At 42.0% G+C, this 20,508-nt stretch overlaps 1 protein-coding gene across 1 annotated transcript in view; it reads left to right on the forward strand.

Moving 5' to 3' along the window:
- KANK1 (KN motif and ankyrin repeat domains 1) overlaps nt 1-20,508 on the forward strand; it is a 95,200-nt gene that overhangs the window by 23,734 nt on the left and 50,958 nt on the right. The gene's annotated exons all lie outside the window — the stretch shown is intronic.

The following is a 20,508-nucleotide window of genomic DNA, read 5'->3' on the forward strand; positions in this document are numbered from 1 at the left end:
AGGGGGACACTGCTGTGAATTTGTCTGTATTTCTGTATCAGGAATGAAAACTGATAAAATACTGATGCTCCATCACAGCGCTGTTCTTACAGGCAGAGATTTAATATATATCTCTGGGAAGACATGGCAGGCAAATTAGGAGCACGGACTCTACAAGGCAACTTCTTATACACTTGCTCTGTGTTGAATAGCAAAGTTAGAGGACTGTGTAAAATAATTACCACTTGAATGTGAAACTCTTATCTTGCCACTGCAGGGAATCTTTGTGGTTGGAAAAGGGCCTTCTTGTTGTTAAGTAGAAGATAACTGAAACATAGACAAAGATTAGCCTCTTGCCGAAGGAGCATACTACTTCTAAACTCAACCCGTGATATGTTTGCTGCCCCGCTCTGCATTTCTGGCAATTCTCATGGCTGCTGGGCAAGGTTGCTACAGGTCTGTGATGCTGCTAGTACCCTCCTGCTTTAGCATCCCCCCTCAAATGCACCTCTGCTGCAATTCACAGCCATGCTGAAAGTTGCAGTCGTTCATGCTACTAGTAAAATTGGGCTTCCACCCACTTACAAAATCTCTCCTCTTGCTAAACTGTCAATCTAATTGGCATACTGGTTTAGTCAGAGATAAAACTCATTCACCTGTAATCATGATAAGAGGCTGTATGTTTCTGTTAAATTGCTAAGGTTTTGCTTAAGTAAGGAATAAAACAATGTTGTATACTTACCATCTTGTTTCGAGATAGATAACCAGGTTGTAGCCACAATATATGGTCAGGTCAGTGTACATTTATGTAAATGCCTTGCTGTCTTTCTGAAATGAATAAACAGTGGCAGGTTTCATTAAAAATGTTATGAAATGTATGCTGGGTAAAGAATACAGTTGGGCTTGTCAATAAACTCCATGGCATGAGGAGGAAGTATGTTTATATTTTCACCTTTTTTGTCTGTTTTCTATGCATGACATATATTGGAAAAGGATGTTAAAAGCTGGCAGGTACTACTCTTTTTGATCTCCTTCTTTATGTAGAAAAAAAACTGGCATTCCCTTGTTCTTTCTTTTTCATGATCTCCTCTATCAGCATGTTCTACAGTATTTGTGCTGCAAACATTTTGGGGGAATACTTCTAGAAAACTGTTTCCCTAGGGCTGCTTATTAAGCATCACTGCTATTGGTTTCACTCTGCAGTAGTAAACAAACAAAAAACAAACCTCAACCTCTCCTCCCAATTTGGAGTGACAGACGACCTTAAAAAGAGCTAACGGTGCTCATGAAAAAGTTGTGGTCTACCGAAGATAAATGGAAATACATACATGCTGTAATATAAAAGTTACAGAAAATTGGGTAATAACTGGTTTGCATTATGCCGTAACCACTGGGCTGAGCGTGCTCCAAGTCAAGTATATTTCTGTGAGTAACAAAGGAGGAATTTGTTGACGGGAACAATTGCTAAGCTCCAGTGCTTTAACGAGGGGCAAAAGGAAGCTTGATTTGTGAAACTGGCTCACTGATGTGAGACATCTTGCAGTAGCAAAGCCTTTGGAAGAAAAGGTTCAATTATGCCAAAGTAAACTCTGCCTAGTGCTCTCAGCCCAGATTTTTGGGAAATTTTCTTGATTATTGGTTGAATTAGTTTGAACTGAAGAAGAGGAGAGGTTTCTGAAGCTCTAGCCATAGTGCTGAAAAATAAGATTTCTGGTCGTATCTACCTATCTGTTGATGATTCACCATTTTGTAGTAAATAATATTACAGTCAGTTTTTGCACTGTCTTTGCCAGATTTCAAGTTATGCTGAAAAATTCTTTTACAGTCTGGTTGGAGAATGACTATATGTATATAGATAGATAGGTATACACATCCCTCTCCCTCCCCACTCTTCTACTTTGTTTTTGGAAGTGTTGAAAATCAAGACTGTTCAGTGGAATGCTGTCATACCTTGCAAAGTATCGGAGGCATCTGTAGCTGGATGAGTTGGTCAGCACTTTGAATGCTTTGCCCAGGGGCTGACCAGGTTTAGAAAGTGAGTGGCAAAGTTACAGTAGACAGCTTTGAAGGCTTCCCCCCTCCAGCTGAGTTGTTGCAGGGCAGCATTTCCCAAGTCACAAACCTGGGCTGTTTTTCTAAAATCTATTAGACATTTAAAACTTTTCATGGAAATGCCAAGAAATAATTTCATGTCAACTTAACGTCTATCTATGCTGGAGATAGGATGGGCTTTTTAAAATGGAGCTGGTGAAATCACTTCATCCCATTAAAAGCAAGCAGAAAAACCCAAGCCCGACCCTTCCCACCTCCCTCACAAAACCAAACCAAACCAAAAACAAAACAAAACAAAAAACCTTCTGTTTGAAAGAGGGAATAAAATGCTCTTGAAGACTTTAGTCTGAAAGTTTTGGTTCAATTAATCTGCCAGTTGCTGGGCAGTTTATACGTATGTTACACACTGAGAAACAGGCCAGCATTAGGATAGCCACGTGGATCCTGTGGGAGCTCTGGTCCCCCAATGTGAGCACAGCAACATCTCTGAGCCTGAACTCAGCACTGTTGTGAATTTTCTGAAAGAAAATCAGTTGGCTTGGATCAGTGCTTGCACATTTCTACTGCTAAGGCATGGGAAAGCTGGGTGTTTGTATGTCCTGTATTTAACCTATTGTTAACCATGACACTGTGAAAGAGAAGGGAATATATCTTGGTGCAGTTGGCATTAACTTTTGGTTCATCATCTCCTGGTACCCACTGATTAAAGCAGAAATAAATGTCTGGGCTGGAGGGCAGGACTTGGAAGTGGTGATGAGTCTTGCTTGATGAGTCTTGGTGCTGATGAGTTATGAATCCCTTTTACCATCTCTTGTGAAACTCTTCCCCTAAAGCCAGGGGAGGCATACAGGCTGTTTTCCAGCAGCTGCCCAATGAAAGAGTGAAGCTAGAGATGCTGCCTTCCTGAACCTGGGGCTGACGCTCCCTCCCAGCATCACTGTTGAGCCCTGCTCATGGTAGCACTTGACAGAGCCACCAACTCCAGAAGGTGCCTTCTGGATGGGTTATGCAGCCGACTATTGCCACCCACTGTGTGTTAGCTTAGGTAGTAAAAAACAAAACAAAACAAAACAAAAAAAACAACAAAACAAAAAACAAACAAACAAAAAAACAACCCACAACATTTATCAGGTGGCATGCAGGTAAAGGCCTGTCTGGTGACAGCAGGTTTTGTTTTGTTTGTTTTTTAAGCACAAAAAAAAATTAACATTGAGTATAGTTTTCCGGATATTAGTTCTTGAAAGACTGCTGTTTGCAAAATCAAGTGCTCTGAATTTAGAAAATGCCAATGCTGCATATTTTCTTATGTACTAAAAGCAATGAACCAAATAGGGCCCCATAAATACCTATTTAGGGAAAGATTTACTTGTATAATGCCTTTACCCACAGAAGATGTGGAAAGCACAACTTACAGATAGTTGGGTCAAAATTCAGAGGCTTTTAGGGGAGTATAAAGGTGCAGAATGTACATTTAGTATGTTGTTAGCCTAAATCTCTTAAGATTGTTTTTCATATAAGATGTAACTGCATTGGTGGATTCATGCCTCTTGAAAGTCAAACAAGGTACTCATCATTACTGCCTCTCATCAGCTGAGGAGTCTCCATAGTTGGGTAGAAGACATTCCTGCCAAAAATGTCACGCCTCTTAGCCTGGTATGCGTCTCCCTGTCCTGTTTTACTTTGAATTGTGTAGTTTGGGAATATTAGGCAGTCTACTGCAGCACCTGTGGTGTAGGGGCAGGATCTACAATCTTGCTAAGAGCAAAGGTATTTGCCTGCTTACACCCAGATAAAGACTCAAAATTTTTCTGAAGAAAAATTGCTAAATCCAGCACAAGTCTGCTGCAAGCTAATATGCTATGCTTCCACTTCATAATATGCACAAATAACCTTCATTTAATGGGTAGATCTGTTAAGGTCAAGAATTATACTGATTAGGAAATAAAGAGTAAAGACAATAAATCAATAAAATTAATATATAATCTTGTCTAGGATTAGAGATTTGTGTGAGAGAAATAACCGACAGGAAATAACTGAATCGTGTTCACAGGGAGATTTGGTTATCTTTTATTCCTGTTAATTATTCTTCCTGCTTCTAACCAATGCGAATTTCCACCCATGCAGTAACTGCAAGCTGGTGCACAACACAGTTGGCCCTGAGGGATACTGAAAAGTCTGTCTGTTCCTGATCATCCCTTTAATGACTGTTATGCACACAGAGGGATGCACTGCTGTGCCCACTGATAGTTTTTGGCGAATTTGGGAATGAATTGTGAAGGTTCCACCTGATGGTGATCAGAGGCCACCTGCCTTGACACCAGAAGCTGAATAAAGATCTGGTTTAATGGCACAAACAGGATTGAAGTGTTGTGGTTTGAATGCTTAAAAGTGAATTTTTATTGCCATTAAGCAAGGTTTGGACGCTGAAGAGGATGATCTCATTAGCTTCTTAATGAGGTCACTTTTTGGAATTAAGAAAGTGTGTTAAAAAGCGAAAAGTTATTTTTTTGGACAGTGTGATCACCACTGGGTGTGTGGGACAGAACTTTTGTTTGTGTGGAAATGAGCTTGTTTTGTTGTGAAATACCCTGTTTTGGTGTAATATTGAAATCTTACTGTGAGATGCTGTCTTTCATCGTGATCATGTTGTTCAACATTCAATTTATATATACATAGACCCGCCACTTAAGCCACTTAACTGACACTCAGCAATACCATGCAGAATTGCAGGTGCATTGTGGAGAGTGAATATGTCCCATTTTTGGAGACTTTCATTAGCCATGACTGGATTTTGTTTGGTATTCAGCTTTGCAGCAGTTCATACTGGTTAGACTTAACACTGCTCAGCACCATAGAGGAAAGAGCTCAAGAATGTGTCACCCTCGTAACAACGATGACACAGATGAGCACAATGGCTTGTGGAACATGTTTTTCTACAGTATTTTGTACTGAAAGATGAATGGATGAAACTAATAATCTTTTTGAAGGAGTGTCCTAATATCTTTGTGCTGATTGCTGTCTCTGATTTTTTCTCCTTCCTTTAGAAACAGACAAACTGATTAATGTCTAACTTCTAATTATCTTAAAACTCAGTCTGCAATATTTATTTTTACTGCAGCTAAGACCTTGAAAGCTGTTCACAGGGAGAAATTAATTATGTCTTTAGACAGTAGCTGCTGTTCCTTGCCATCATGAGTCAACACTAACTTGGAATAGGTATCAACATTTTAAAATAAAATGAAATTTATATTCACAGATAATATTAATATGGATAGAGTGCTTGTAAGTCCTAAAGACTTCTTTTTTAGCGATTTTTCTTCATTGTGGCTTTTTGAATGATATTTTATTATTGCAGTACTATACATAAGCACTATCTTACAGCTCCTGGCAAGGCAGGCTGATGTGTTTACAGGTATAGAGAGTATAGGAAATGACTGCTGTTGTCCTGTCCTGCCTTGCCTCAGCAACTTGCGTGCTGAGAACCCAATGTTCTCCAAGCAGTTGCATTCCTTCTGCTGGTGTTGATTGCTTCAAGTGAATAAAACAAAGTGGAATTTCTTGAGTTTTTTTTTTCCACCTTTATTGCTTTTGCATTCCAAGCAAATAGCTGCTGCTGAATGTTATGCCTCTTCAGGCTTCTCTTTCCCACATACTTGCTAATTGGCACTTTTGGCAAAGTTTATATGTCTATAATCTTTTGGGGCATAGCAGGCACATGCAAAATGCTTCCAGAGGGGAGGTGATAGAGCAGCGCTCACATACACAGCTGTGCTTATTTGGATGTGAGCTAAAAACTGCCCAGCTCCAAAATACGCTGCCATAAGTGAGTGCAAACAGAGCAGCTGTAGGTCACCACACATAGGGAGACAGGCTTCATGTGGCTGTAGGCACAAGGCGAGCTGCCTCACAGTCTCAGCAGAGAGGAGTAAATGCTGCACATGCCACAAAGAGCCATGCGTTTGCATGTCCCACTGAGCTCGGGGGGAGGCAATGGCAGGAGGCACTGTGGAAGGTCAGTCAGGATTTGCTTCTGCCCTCAAAATATTTATACATCTTTATAATCCTCATGTCAAAAGCCACCTCTTACTTAAAAGAATCCCATTAGTTTTGCAACAAGAAATGTTGCTGTTAATGATGGGGTGAAAAAAAACTTGTTTTAATAGCTTTTTATGGTCCTTCTCTTCCTGCACCTGGTAGCAGACTAGATCACTGAGAGGGATATTCCCATCTCTTGGTGCTTGGGGATTCCCTGTTGTAATTATCAGTGGTTCTCTGAGTATACTTTGAAAGTCCTCCTGTTGGTACTGCAACTCCTCCATGAACTTTCTCAGTTAATACAGAGTGCCTTTTGAAATTCTTCAGTCTGTTTTGTAGTTAAAATGCTCACCAAGAAGTTAATCTTTACTTACTCTTTCTATTGCACTTACTTAAGAATGTACACTGGTGTCTGAGATGTCACTATGCAGTAGTGGCTGGTGACTTACTTGTGATACTCTGCAGCATGCTAAATCCTACCCCACTTTTTTTTTTTTTAAATGCCACAACTTACAAATTTGGCAATAATCATAATTACCTAGTTATTATTCTGAGGCAACTGTTGTTGCATGATTTATGCACCCAAGGCAAATACCACAATACTCTTAAAACAAGTTTTGAGTTGGTTTTTAGTTGAGCAGATAGAGATGCATACAAAGCTGTCAGATTTTACGCTGCAGCTACAGGACTTCAAGGGTAAAGCTTGCAATCTTTCAGTTCTTTTTTGTTTGTTTGTTTTTGTTTTTATTTTTGTCAGCCATGAACATAGTTCATGGTGAAGAATGTAAGGTGACTTGGCATGTCAGTTTGGGAGATGTACAGTGCTCGCTATGGCTTGACCCAGCAGCGTAGATCTAAGCTAGGTGCTTACTGTCTAGTCTCTTAATTGTTTTGATAGGAGACAAAACAATGTAAACTGAAGAAGATTCCAAAAGCGCTTTGTTATTTACATGACAGTTATCTTTCTTAAAATTGGCCTGTAAGGAGCATGCCTTACATCACAGCTGCTCATGAAAATAACGCTTGACGGTGTGTCCTTATGGGCTCATGTGCCTGAGCTGCCATATGATGAATTTTTGCTATACTTAGAAGGGAACTAATATTGGCTTCCACCCTTTAAGAATTTTACTTTGATGCGTGACCTAGGTAGCCTTTTCTCATTCTTGGTAATGCCCTAGTTTCATATCAGTCAGTATTCAGTGTGACGGCAGCAGGTAAGATGCATACTGCAACCTGTTCATGTCCTCAGGTATGAATGTCATCTGTAACTTTCATCTTTCTTGTATTCTTTTTTCCCCCATCCTAGATGTGTTGTAAAATAATTATAATATAGCAAAAAATGAATGGTTGAATTGTATTTAGTTACACAAATATAGTATACTTCTTATTTCTAAATCTCTGATTTAAGAATTTCAAACTGTGTACAACATTTCACTACTCAATTTCTCTTCCATAAACTTTGCTGTAGCATTGTCTGGTATTTTGTCTCCCTTTCGCTCCACTTTTCTGGCTACTTAAATGAAACAGGTATCCCTTTAATGTGTTGGAGAAGTTGTTATCCTATTAACGAGCTAGTATTTCATGCCAGTAGTTCTGTATTTGTGGAGGTAATATGTAACAGCTTTTGTACTCTGCACTTTTGTACTTGCTGAAAATCAAAGCATGTTTTTCTCAGTCAGGTGCCTCCCCAGCAGAAATGGTTGAAGGGAGCTTCATCCTTGGTGACAGCCTTCCTCGCTCTAAATGAAACAGCTTTTTCTGAATAGAGAAACGTAGAATATGTAGTATGTATACATAAGAAAAATAATGCTGTTTAAAAATATGGAATGGAAACTGAAATGATTACCTGAAGAAACTTTTTGTCTAGTGCACTCCTTTTCTGCTTTTGAACTTCACTGCAGGCTAAAATCAGTATGCTGCATTTTTGTACATTTTCTCGGTGATGCTTTGCTACTAGATGTACATTGTCAGAACCAAAGGGCAGAGCATGGATTAATAATTAGCAATAAATGTGTCAATAGATGTTCAGTTATAACTTCTGTGCTTGATTTTGCTATTGTATCATGAAGGAAAAGAAAAAAGACATTCCAGAACAGTGGAGAGGAGCAAAGGGTAGAAGTTAATGTTTCCTCATATGTTAATTACGTAGTTTTAGAAAATTAAGAGATTAAAAGTAGTAGTAGGAAAAGTACTTGCAAAGGTCTTTAATCCTAACATGTTTTGCCACCTTGTAACATTTTTGGTTGCCTATTCTCTTCCCTCTCAATAAAAATTATATTAACTATATTATATTGCTTTGCTTTTTTGCACCGGATCTGCTGCTCTGAGGAATGGGAACAGGTGGAAATTAGGGCTGGTTTGGTCCGGGTAAGGTGCATTTATCCTTGATGACAGAAATAGTGGAAAATAAGTAAGGTAGGGGGGAAAGATCTTGAGCAAATCTTGGAACAAGCCCAAAGAGAAATTTTCTCCTTTAACCATATCTCAAGGTTTAAAATGTAAAAGATTATCTACAAATATCCTGCTTTGTAGGGAAATTACACTGGCTGCAGAAGAACTCTTTAGGTTCTGCATTGATGTGGAAACTGGAACCTAAAATTAAAAAGCTAAAAGCCTTTTTTTTTTTTTTTTTCCCCTGGCTGGGACAGACTTTGTTCAAATTTAGCTGTTCCGTTCTTGGTTACGCATGGGATGAGGGAGAGATGGGTTATAAACAGGTAATGAGTTGGCTTTTTTTTCACCCCCCCAGTACTTTGAAGAAGACAGGTGGATCTGGTTTTAGTCCTGTGTTGGTTCATTCACTGGGCAGCATGGGGCTGTCTTTCAGCTGGGGAGTTTATAACAAATCCTTGTGTATTGGGGGTAGGAAGAGCTTGATAATGTGGCGTAGCTTCTTAGGGAGGTGACATGGGAATAAGCTCAACAAAGAAAGAGATACCAGAGATACCTCTATTGGGGCACTGGTATAGTGTGAGGAGTGCATTGATAATAGTGCAGTGGCTAATTTTGCCTTCCAGATAACATACCTGAATATGAAAGTGATTCTTTTCTTGCTAAGAACATATGATTTAGTTTTAGTTTTGAGACATGCCACATAGTTTCCCACCTTGGGGTGGCCTTTTGCAGAGAAATATGTGAATCACATGGAAGATGCAATATTTCATTGGCAGTCCAGCTGTGCTGCTCTTTAGGAAAATTAGTATTTGCATTTGTCCCAGAACTTACTTAGTGGAGAAAGATAAAATGCTCTCTATTTGTATCTGTGTACCCCTATGGTGACTGATAGAGATACGTTTTTTACTGTTTCTATATTAATATGCTGTTATCCAATAATAAAATCAACTGAAAAGATTGTAAAGGTAACGTATCTATGGATGCACATAGAAAGGTACACTTTTTTTCAGTTTGTGCTGGACTTGATCTGCTATCTCAGGGTTATAGGAGCGTGACTTTCAGATCCATACATCATTTGAGGAATTACAAATTTGATTCTAGCTTGGCATGTGCCAGATATATATGTGCCCTAAGTTATAGAGGGGCCCTTGTTAGTAAAGTGTGTCTGCTCATGTCAGTGCTGAGATGTCACTTTGCCTGAGAGTCAATTTAAATGAAAGCTGAGATTATTGGGATGTGACTGACTTGTGCAAAAATAAGTTCCAGTGCTGCAGGCCACAGTCTTGCACATGGCAGTAGTACTAAGTGTCTGAACAGTTGAAGACCTGAATGCATGTGGGCACCTCTCCTTTCTGGCTTCCTGTGGCAGAGCTGTAGTGTACATCATGCTAGGAACCAGATGCAGGACCGTAAACTAGAACTCCTAAGTGAAAGAAATAATTAATTGAGTTTTAACATCTGGCTTCTGAAGCTAAAAAGTTCTTGTCTAATCAGTTGATTTGCACGCTTTCCCCTATTATGGCACTTCTCAGTACAGCTGTTTGAAAAAGAAAGAGGGCATGAGCATGAGCAGATGCTTAAAATAATTAACACAAGCGTTAGCTAACCCTCTCACTGAGATGAAGGAAGACACTGTGTGAGCTGAATGCTACCTATATTACCCAGATTAAATGACAGAGTCCCCGAGCATTAGGAGCATTAGGCTGCTTTAACCTTGGTTTGACAAGCCAGCAGATAGGAACCCCCCTCCACAAGACAGGTGCCTTGCCCCAGCTTGTGATCCCCTCCTTTGGGTGGGTAAGTGCTCTGCAGGTGGCCACTTGCAGCATGATGATTTTGGCTGGATGCAAGGCAGAGACAGTGCAACACTTGCACAAAACTGACAAGTCTTTCTCAGTGAGCTGTTGAGCAGGAAGTGTTTGAAAACACCCAGCTAGCCTGCCTCCACTGCGCTCAGCTGCAAGTGCTTCTGGTCGGTCTCCAGTTGGTTCATCCCAGCTCCAGGTCAAAGGGTTAGCTGGACTCAATGGCTTGATGCATGCTCAGCAACGAGAGGAAATTTTGTGCGTGGTGGGATGGTTGATGAGTTTTTGCTGCTGTGAGATCCTGTGTCCTTGCCACTGGAGTGTGCAGGTGTGGTGTGGTCTGGAGATGGCTCTCGAGGAGGAATGTGAGAAACCTGCATACCCCTGGGATGAAGCAACCTGAAGGATGTCTCGATTGGGTTCCCCAGCCAAGAGAATGCCGTGTGCTTGTTGTCTCAGTGTACTGGAATAATTGCAGGGAGGTAGGGTCCCTCTGTGTTTTGGGAGGAACTTTTTCTCTTTGAGGCTGTAGGAGTAGTCTAGCATTTAGTAGTGATGGATGTTGGTGGCGTGGACTGTAGTCTTGGATGGAGAATAGGACTTCACAGTCCTCTGTTGTAAACCGTGATGAAGGAATAGTGAGTCCCAGGGAATATTGTCTCCATGCCCCTAAATTATTCCATTTTTGGTGTGGGGAGAAAAAAATAGATTAAAAAAAAATCTGTAGAGTAAGGACTGGTTGATACTGAAGTTCACAATGCCGTTATTAGTAGCAAAGAAGTGTCATAGAAAGAACTGCCAGGATTTGGGGTCTTGGTTTGGGGCAGGTAGCAGTATTTAGGACTAGATGAGGACAAAGCTTATCTGCTACAGGAGTTCTCTCACATAAAGATACACCTTCAGCTGTGTGCCACCATGGAAAAGCTACATGGGCAAATGCTGCTGGACACAAGTCAGCAACTGTCCTGCAGCATCATGGCTGCCATTGATGTCACCCATTTGTCATAGCAGATTTATAGTTGCTCTACGTATAGCATCTCAGACCTCAAATCGGAAGAAGGGACAGACTGAGATTTGGCTATCTACTTCTGAATGCATTTCATGCTTATGCCCCTGCTCATGAAGTATAACTGAAAACTAAATACTTGGGTACTTCAGAAAAGTGTTAAATTTGTCTATTTACCAGAGTTTGTGCATTAAAATCCTTGCAGCTTAAAAGCAAAGCCTAAACGAGATTATAGTGCATTTCATGAGCTGTTTATAAACATCCTTGATGGGTGCTTTCACCTCAACCTTTAAGTTTATATACCCTTTAAATAAGCAAGTTTCAAAGTAGTGGGATGTGCACATGTGTTTTTACAACCATTATACAACTTTTAATGCTTAGGTCAAGATTGTGGAAAGGATGCTCTTTTGTCCTGCCCCCCCTGAGTGAACAGATGTGACTGGTAGAGTTACAGAATATCCTGAGTTGGAAGGGACGCACAAGGATCATCGAGTCCAACTCCTGGGTTCCCAAAGGACCACCCAAAAATCAGACCATGTGTCTCAGCGTTGTCCAGTCGCTTCTTGAACTCCAACAGGCTCGTTGCCGTGACCACTTCCCTGGGGAGCCTGTTCCAGTGCCTGACCATCCTCTCGGTGAATTACCTTTTCCTGATATCCAACCTACAGAATCACAGAATGTCCTGGTAGTTCATGTACATGCTGTAGAGAAGAAAGTGCAACTGCTTCTTGTGCCAGGCACAGCAGCTCCAGTGTTGTCAACACTGGGAAGCTGAAAATGCCAAAAGTATTCGGCAGCTGATGTGTGCATAATCCACAACATGCGTTCATTCCTCTCATAACTTAACACTTGTTTTGGAAGACTTTTTATTTGTTATTGGTGCTGGATTAATGTCTTTGTCATGGTGGAGGAAAATGCTGCTCAACATGCATGTTGTTTTGTTTCTCTCTTGATCAAACTGATCTGCCTCAGATCTTAAAAGCCTCATCCCTCTCACTTCACCACACAAAAAAAAATGTGGATAGCCCAGTTGCATCCCTTGGGCTCCTTGTCACAGCAAGCATTACAACCTGTAGCGATATTGTACCAGCCTGAATTCATGTGCTTTCATGTGACTCATTATTCATTGGCATAAACCAAAGGGAGTGTCTTCCACATCATGCATTAGGAATTTCAGGTATAAAAAAAAGTTGTTTTTTCAGTCTTGGATTGTTTCTTTTTCTAGCTGATATGTTTTTGCTCTGACATAAACATAAATTGGTTTCTGAGTTATAACACTGTGCAGCCTTTGGAAAGGTTTTTTGCTTCTGTAATGTAATGTGATGAAAGTAACGTTGTCAGGAATGATTTTCAGAACAGAAGGGTGCCACAAGAGCTTCTGCAGGCTGCTGGGTGTGTGGGCCTTGCAGCGCTGTGTGATGGATGCCATCCGAACAGACCTGTCTGTGTTTGGGCTTACAGCAGCTGAAGGAAGATCACACTCCTGCACGTTGGATCTGGGCCACCAAGTCAGCAGACTGGACAAAGCAAAAAGAGTTCAGCTCAGTTCTGCACAGATGGGGTGTTGTCTTTGTCAGGAGCAACAAAAGCATGCCACCTATAATGTGCGTGATCCATACAAAGACTTTCTTTTACCAATGCACATTTCTCCTAGTAGTGAGAACTGTCACTCCTGGGTGACACTGGGTCTGGTGGACCCTGGAGAACAGGTGTCCTTACCTAAAGTCCATTAGGCCTACCTGAGGCCTGGGTGGAAACCTTGTGGGTCTGCGTCTGACCTCTGGCCTAGGTAAAGCTGCTTGTGCTGCTGGTAAGTTCTGTTTTGTTTCAGCTCTTTACTTCTGTGACAAAAATTACTAAAAGAGGTTTTCCTTCCTGTGTATTACATTGCCTGGGTGCTACGACCAAGCTTGGTTATGCTAACAAAAGTATCAGATGTACTTTGCCTCATTTTATAAGATTATTCTTGGAGACAGTTTTTTAGTAAGGTGCTGTTCATGGGGTGTCTCCTACATGGTTAGTGTACGTGTAAGGGTACAAATAGGGCAAGTAAAATGATCTGGGGATGGAGCTGCCATGTGATCTGTGAGAGAATATTGAGGTTGGTAGAGGAACCAAGAGGCTGGGTAGGATGAATCTGCACTGATGTTCAGAGAGTCCAGCAGAGCAAGAATTTGGTGGCAGTCAGTAAAGTCCATAGGACATCAGTTTAAGACAGGAAAGAAAGCATTTCTTTATGCAGTGGAGCTTTCTGCTCCATGAGGCAGCGGGGGCTGGTGGTATTAGCAGTACTAGAGGGGTACTAAACAAATTCACGGAAGCTTAACGTGGAATTGAAATGAAGTATAATTATACCTTCTGAAATTCCCAATCCACTGATTCTGGGTGCTGGGAGAGCACAAAAAGCATGGATAGTAATTTGTCATCAGGCATGGGTACTCTCTTTAAATAGTATCTCATGTTGCCACTGTTGAAAATAAGATAGTCTGGATGGACCATTTGTCCTTCCTCACGGTATGCTCGTTATATTTGTGTCTGCTGGGTGCTATTTTGAAATCCTTCCCCTGTTGCTTGCTAGCAGCAAGTCAATGAGTGGGTTGTGTAGAACAGCTGATTTCTTTTCTGGATCCTTCAGGCCTGCTTGGGTTAATTCCGTGTGAAGGGAGGCTAAAATCTAACAGCTGGTGATAGAGTGCTGATGTCATTGTTAACGAAAGTGACAAAGCAATACTGGGGGAAATTCAGAAAATCGCTGAGTGGCTATAAGGATCACAGGTCTTTGAAAGATTCTCATATACATCCGTCTTCCATGACATCTTCTGTACTGAAAGTAGTCCAGTAAAGCCCTGCTCCTGAGCAGCAAGTAGGTGGCTTGGAAGGATGAAACAGAATCTCAGCCCAGGAGAGCAGGAGGAGACCATTTCCAAGTATACAAAAGAAAACCCCTAAGACCTCGATGTTAGCGAAGGTTGTAAATTTATTCTCTGCTTGCAGAAATAACAAAGGGGGCAGACCTCTTAATGCAAGTCTGCTTAGGTGAGGGGAAGACAGTTTAGGACATACCAATGAAGGTGACCAATGGTTAATTCCAATATAGCCTGAGACATTGTGTTGGCTGGGAATTTGCTGTTCAAGAGCAACAAAGATTTGATTTGTTTGTCTTATTTGTTTGTTTATTTGTATTTGTGACGGGACAGAACCGTGTGCCCTCACTAGGATCACTCTGACTGTTTTCTCCTTCAGCTCGCTGACTCAGGTCCCAGATGCTCTTGAGCCATCACTCTTCTTAGCAGAGCTTAGCTCAGCTTTTGCCTGAAGCTTTGCTGTAAAGAGACCTTGTACAGGCCAGTGCTGTAAGTGGAGTGAGCGAGGAAGGCACGCAGGTAAATTCATGCTGACCGTAGCCATATCTTGTTAATTAATTTGCCTGCTGAAAGGATTTACAAGGCTTCTTTTGCTGCCATCTTACTGCAGATCCTCTGGGAAAAAAATGGATACCATTGTGAGATGGCTTAATTTATTTTTTTTTATTTTTTTGGTTGCCTGCTTAAATGCAGTCCAAAATCAACTGCCTATTATACTGTACATAGTAACAATAATAGCTGTTGATGGAGTAGATTGAATCACAACAGACTGCTGCCTGAGAGAGTCTGCAGGAAACACGGAAGCTGGGGAATTTATACCTTTGCATTTTAGGGTGGCCTAGGCAAAACAGCCCGTGTTAGTGATTTATTTTGCTAAGTTAGTGAGATTTAAGTAGGAATTGAAGTTGCATAGTTTTGCTTGTGATGTGGATAGCAACATTAAAAAGACATTATCTCTGGAAAGCATGTGAATGGGTTAATTGTTACATAATTAAGTGAAACTTAAAATTGTTCCCAGTCTAAACTTACCTCAAAATAGACTGCTCTGTCTGACCTAAAAAAAAAAAAAAAAAAAAAAAACTCACGCACTTGCATTCTTACCTGGTTTTTAGCTTTATCTAATTATAAAGAACAACAACAAAAATGATTTCTTCTTCCTTACAAGCCTTGCCTCTCTATTTATTTGCCACCTGTACTGATAAACATATGGATAAAAAGAACTCAAACACAGTAGGGGTAGGATTGAAAAGAGACTATCAATAGTGATCTACGCAGTCATTCTCCCAGGGTAGATACCAACCACAGACCAACTCCCCACATACTTTCTCTTTTGCTGCTGCTGGCTCCAGCCCTTGCTTCATTTAAATTGCACCTGGCGTATTTGTTTGAGAATGTGAATTAAGTTGCAGATGTTCCAATTTCCTGTAGAGCGTCATAACTTTGGAAAGTGCTTGCCCCTCTGGCTGAGCAGGAGGGGGGATTTCTAGTGCCATTTTCCTGTTGCGCTAGAGAAATTACCATCCACGTCTTTAGATGGATTTTGCATGTGTCTTGGCTCTTGTTTGCAAATGTTATCTGTGTCTTGTAGAATGAAACTAGGCGAGTTTTACTGCCAGGATGACCCACATGTGAGAGGGAAGTGTCAGCCAGCAGTTTTGTTGCACTCATCTATAGCAAAAATGGAGCACTGCCAGTTCTGAAGTGTTGCGTCTTGTGGGTCGACTTGCTCTGTCAAATCCCTCCATCCCAGGCCTACTGAATCTTCTTTGTGCTTGCTGGGCAGGATTACAGAGATGTTTTCTCTCCCAGACCCATCCTCTGGTGTGTGAGTGAGTCCATCTGAGCACCTGGGAGCCAGTACTTTTGAATCCCACAGCTCTCTGCCCCACAGCTCTTAGTCCAGATCTTCAACAGTAGCATCTTGGTGTCCTAGCCATACTCACCCATGAGTGGTTCAGGATATCTGCAGATCTGGAGCTTGTGTTCAGTGGTTGATGTGACCATGTAGCCTTAGCAGTCCATGCATGCCATGAGAAAAAAGAAAAGTTGTATGCATGTCTACTTACCCTTAAGCTGTGCTGCTTGGGAAGCCAAGGCCTGTCTCCTTGAATCCCCCAAGCAAGTGCTTGTGCACCAGCATTTCCTGTAAGTGACTGTGGCACCTGGACAGAAAGAATTTCATGGTTGCTTTTCTGAGTTAAGAGCTGAGTTATCTTTCTTTTCTACTAAGTGTTGCCCCCCTGCCATTCTACGACTGCTCTTAGATTTAACCTCAATGTTTTTCTGTCTGAAAGCATTCTTGCTAACATTGTTGGGAGCCTGGGTTTTCTGCCAGGTCTATGATTCTGTATCTGTAGCTCTGCTGTGAAGATGCCAGGACTGATGTATACTCAGGTATTTCTGGCTCAGAAATACTAGCATAGCTGTAGGTGACCCAATGAGATACAACACAAAGGAGGAACGACGTTCCTGTCCCTTGTGATTAGGACATAGACTTGATGATTTGCCTAAAGAATCACCATTCTGGAAAAACCTGTAAAAGCTGGGGTGTCGTGATAGTTTGTAGAAACTGAGGATCATGTATGTGTAAGGTTTCTGCTATGGAACCTGAGGGCAGAAGAGAGTTTGAATATCTAATTCAAAACACTTGAAACAACTGCTTCATTGAGCAATAACTCTTCATATAGCTAGTCTATGCTTGTTTTGCATTTGCCCTAGGGTCTGTAAATCACAGAATTCGCAGGCAGGTATAGGGAGAGCATGTAAAAACACATGGGCAAAAAGTGGAAGAGTTGGGAAGGGAATATATAAGCTCTTCTACTATTTTTTTTTTTGGTAAGATGTCTGCACTGGAGAACATGCTTTGGTACAGCCATCTGTTTTCTTCCTGTGTGTGTTTTAGCTGACCTCCAGTGTTGTCCTGTGCCTTGCCCACACAAGAGGCTTCTGTCGAAGTGCAGTTCTTGTGGTGTGTTTTGCTGGGGAATCACATGCAGTACCTTTCTAAAAGTGGCCAATGTACTTGCCAGCAAAGCTTCAGAAATTCAGTTCTGTATGTTACAGCTCAAAATGGTATGAATTCCCTTCCTCTGTGAGTCTGCTGAGTGACGCTGGATTTTTTCCATGCTTTGACAGCTGTTTAATAAGCAGATTGTAAACTGCAGTTGCATTTCATCCAAAAAAAAAGCAACACCCACAACCATACACAAGAAAACAAAAACAACAACAAAATTCTTCCAGTTATGTTAGGAAGTAAATTATTAGAACCTATATTTTTCTCTTCTTTTCCCGTTTTCACTCTATGTTGGGCTGAATTTGCTTCCTAAATTATTTTATTAATCCTCGTTTAAGCTCAGAAGCAGCACTGCCTTAACTAAAGGTAAGTGCGTATCTTAACAGAGGTGCTTCAGTCTGCACAACTTTGAAACCAATAGAAGCGTACCCAGAAGGGAGTTTGTTCTAGGTCAATTACATCTCTTTAAGCCACAACAAACTGTAGACCTGAGGCCTTGTTTTGGCTTTCAGCAGTGTCTTATTAATTTTATGACAACTCTTACCTCAACTGCATTTGCTTCGTGCTATTAGAAGGCTCTCCTCATGCATGCCTGTGACGGTGAGTAGTATTTTTGAAGCACGTAAAGAGCTCTAAAGCTGCACACTTAAAAAATAAAAGCAAAAAACAATGACCAAACAAAAAATCCTTTCATGTAGTATGATGTTTTCCTAAGAAGTTATGGGGAGTGTAAGGCATGAGTTTGCTGGTGGGAAGGAAGAAGGCACCTCAGCCTCCTGGCCTCTGAAGCGTTGGACATAAGTGTTGGTTAAGGGTGTGACTTCATAGAAACACAGAATGGTTGGGGTTGGAAGGGACCCTAAAGCCCATCCAGTTCCAACCTCTCTGCCTTGGGCAGGGACACCTCCCACCAGAGCAGGTTGCTCAAAGCCCCATCCAGCCTGGCCTTGAACAGTTGCAGGGATGGGGCATCCACAGCTTCTCTGGGCAACCTGTGCCAGTGCCTCACCTCCCTCTGAGTAAAGATTTTGTTCCTAATATCTAACCCAAATCTACCATCTTTTAGTTTAAAGCCCTTCCTCCTTGCTCAGTGGAGACGATGTTAAACTGATGCCTACCTAGCCAACATTTGTACCAAATTTCCTCACCTTCCAGCCGGTCAGGTGCGTGCAGCTCCCTTTGCATGAGCATCGGGAGCTGTGCAGCTGTGGTGTGTGCTGAGTAAGCCCAGGGAGCTAGCCAACATCCAGCGAGCAGAAGCGCTGAGGTAGGACCCCTGGAGGGCTATGGCCAGATGGATGCAAACCCCTTGGCAGGTTTTCTCAGCAGTGTATCTCGAGCTTTCTTTGGCTGCAGTTGCATAGGAAGTCATGGATGGACAGGACATTAGGTTGCCTGATGAAGCAACCACGCTGTGGGCATCTTACTCTGCCTCTTTGGTTTGCTTTGCAGTGGTGTGAGCCTTGTGCTGCAGCCACGTACAGTAAACATACATAATGAAAGTAGGGAAGCACTCCTGTTGCTGCCCCAGTGATGTTAAACAAATTAGAAGTAGGTGAATTAATTCAGCCCTGTCTTCCCTTCAGTGCACTGCTTTTAGTGTCTGCTGTCCCTCTAAGTGCAGTCTGTCCTGAGACAGTGGTTGTCCCGAGAAGCTTACCAGGGGAAGAAATCGATGGCATTTTTTCATTAGTCATTCACCGAGACTCAGTGAATTTGCCTACTGTGAACATAAAGCATCACCTTATCTCCTGATTGTAGTGGCAGAAACAGGAACAATGCTTTAGAATTTAACGCTTTGGAAGGAAGTAGTTAATATTTTGCTAAGAGCAGATTTCAGACTTTGATCCTGGCTGCAAACACAGACGGATAGGTGCTTTACTGTTCTTTTTAACCATACTTCATTGTTCCAGAAATCTGGTATTAATGTTATGCCTGGGATCTTGTGATGGGCCACTTTGGCTGTGCTGGATGTCTGCTTTTATGTTTTATTTTATTCTGTTTGTAGCCTTTTGCTGGTACGGTCTTTTCGACACCTCTGTGTCCCTGCCATTCTTTCAGCAAGGGACTGTAAATTAAAAAAAATATGTATGTCAGAGCTTGGGAAGGAGGAGTTGCAATGGAGGTCTTTCTGCATTCTTGGAAAATTAATGTCAAGATTGTATTAGAAATGTAGTGATTTGTACTTGTGTTCCCAGAAAGGGAGAGCTAAGCTGTGTCATCCCTTGTGATGGAGTGCCGTCACTTGTGAGAGACAACTGGCTTCTCTGTCAGCTGGTGTATCTTTGACTCAGCATGCGCATTGTTTGTACTAATTCTTTTCTGGATTTTCTATTCCTTGGCTAATCTGCTTAGCTCTTAAATACTTCCATGCACGTAGTGTCAGAGCCAAATCAAATATAATTGGAAAAATGTGACTGGTTTGTCAAGGACCTGTCAAGAGTAAGTCAGACTGGGTTCGTAGAAGCAGGGTGTTCTTGATACACCTAAGCTCCACCTTTGAGTCAAAAAAGCTAAATGCTGTTTGGATTGTAGAAAACTTGAACTGGAGCCAGGAGGAAGCTTCTCAGCAGTACAGGCTGAGAGTTAAATTCTGAGTTGCTCCGAAGATGAGGACTGCAAGCAGGCTGCTTTGCAGTGGGCAGGAGAAGAATAGCGGGAGCCCTACTGTGGACCCAGCAAGGCTGGCGTTGCAGAGCTAACTGGCAGCCAGGTAGCTGCAAAACTGCTGCCAGTTTTGCTTCTACCTCTTGTTTGGCTTCTGTTCTTCACCCACCCACCCAGGGCAGGAGCGTCCTCTCTTTGTACCTGCAGCCTGAGCTTCAGGCAGGCTCTGCTTCTCCGTGCAGCTCCCCATGGATGGAGCTCACGGGCCCCTGCTGAGTCTGTTGCATGGGTGCTGAAAACAAAGCATGCGAATACTGGGGGTGTCACCACTGGGACCTGCAGGGGACGGGTCTTTCAGGTGCATCTTTCAGGTGCATCTTCTAGGCCTGGCGTCCATGCCAACTCTGGGCCCCCTGTGCCAGCATGCTGGTTCCACATGGAAGCCATCGGCTAAGTGGTTTATCATGGCACAGGGATGCTCAGGCTTGCCTTGGATGTCTGTTTGGTGGGTATCTTCTGCCCTCACCTCCCTTGGGGGGACATCAGAGCTCAGAGAGGGCAACCAGTCCAGCACTGATATAGCTGCACTGATACAGATGTGGTAACAGCTCTTCTGTAGGTGCCCTTCACTTAGCATCCTCTAACCCCATTTCTATAAGCCGTAGGATAATCTGAAACTTCACACGTGCGCCAGCAAATTGGAGGAATTTGTTGTGGTACAAAGGAAGCTAGAGACCAGTAGCTGAAAATTCA

Source organism: Cygnus atratus, chromosome Z (genome assembly GCF_013377495.2).
Source record: "Cygnus atratus isolate AKBS03 ecotype Queensland, Australia chromosome Z, CAtr_DNAZoo_HiC_assembly, whole genome shotgun sequence".
In the NCBI taxonomy this organism is placed as follows: domain Eukaryota; kingdom Metazoa; phylum Chordata; class Aves; order Anseriformes; family Anatidae; genus Cygnus; species Cygnus atratus.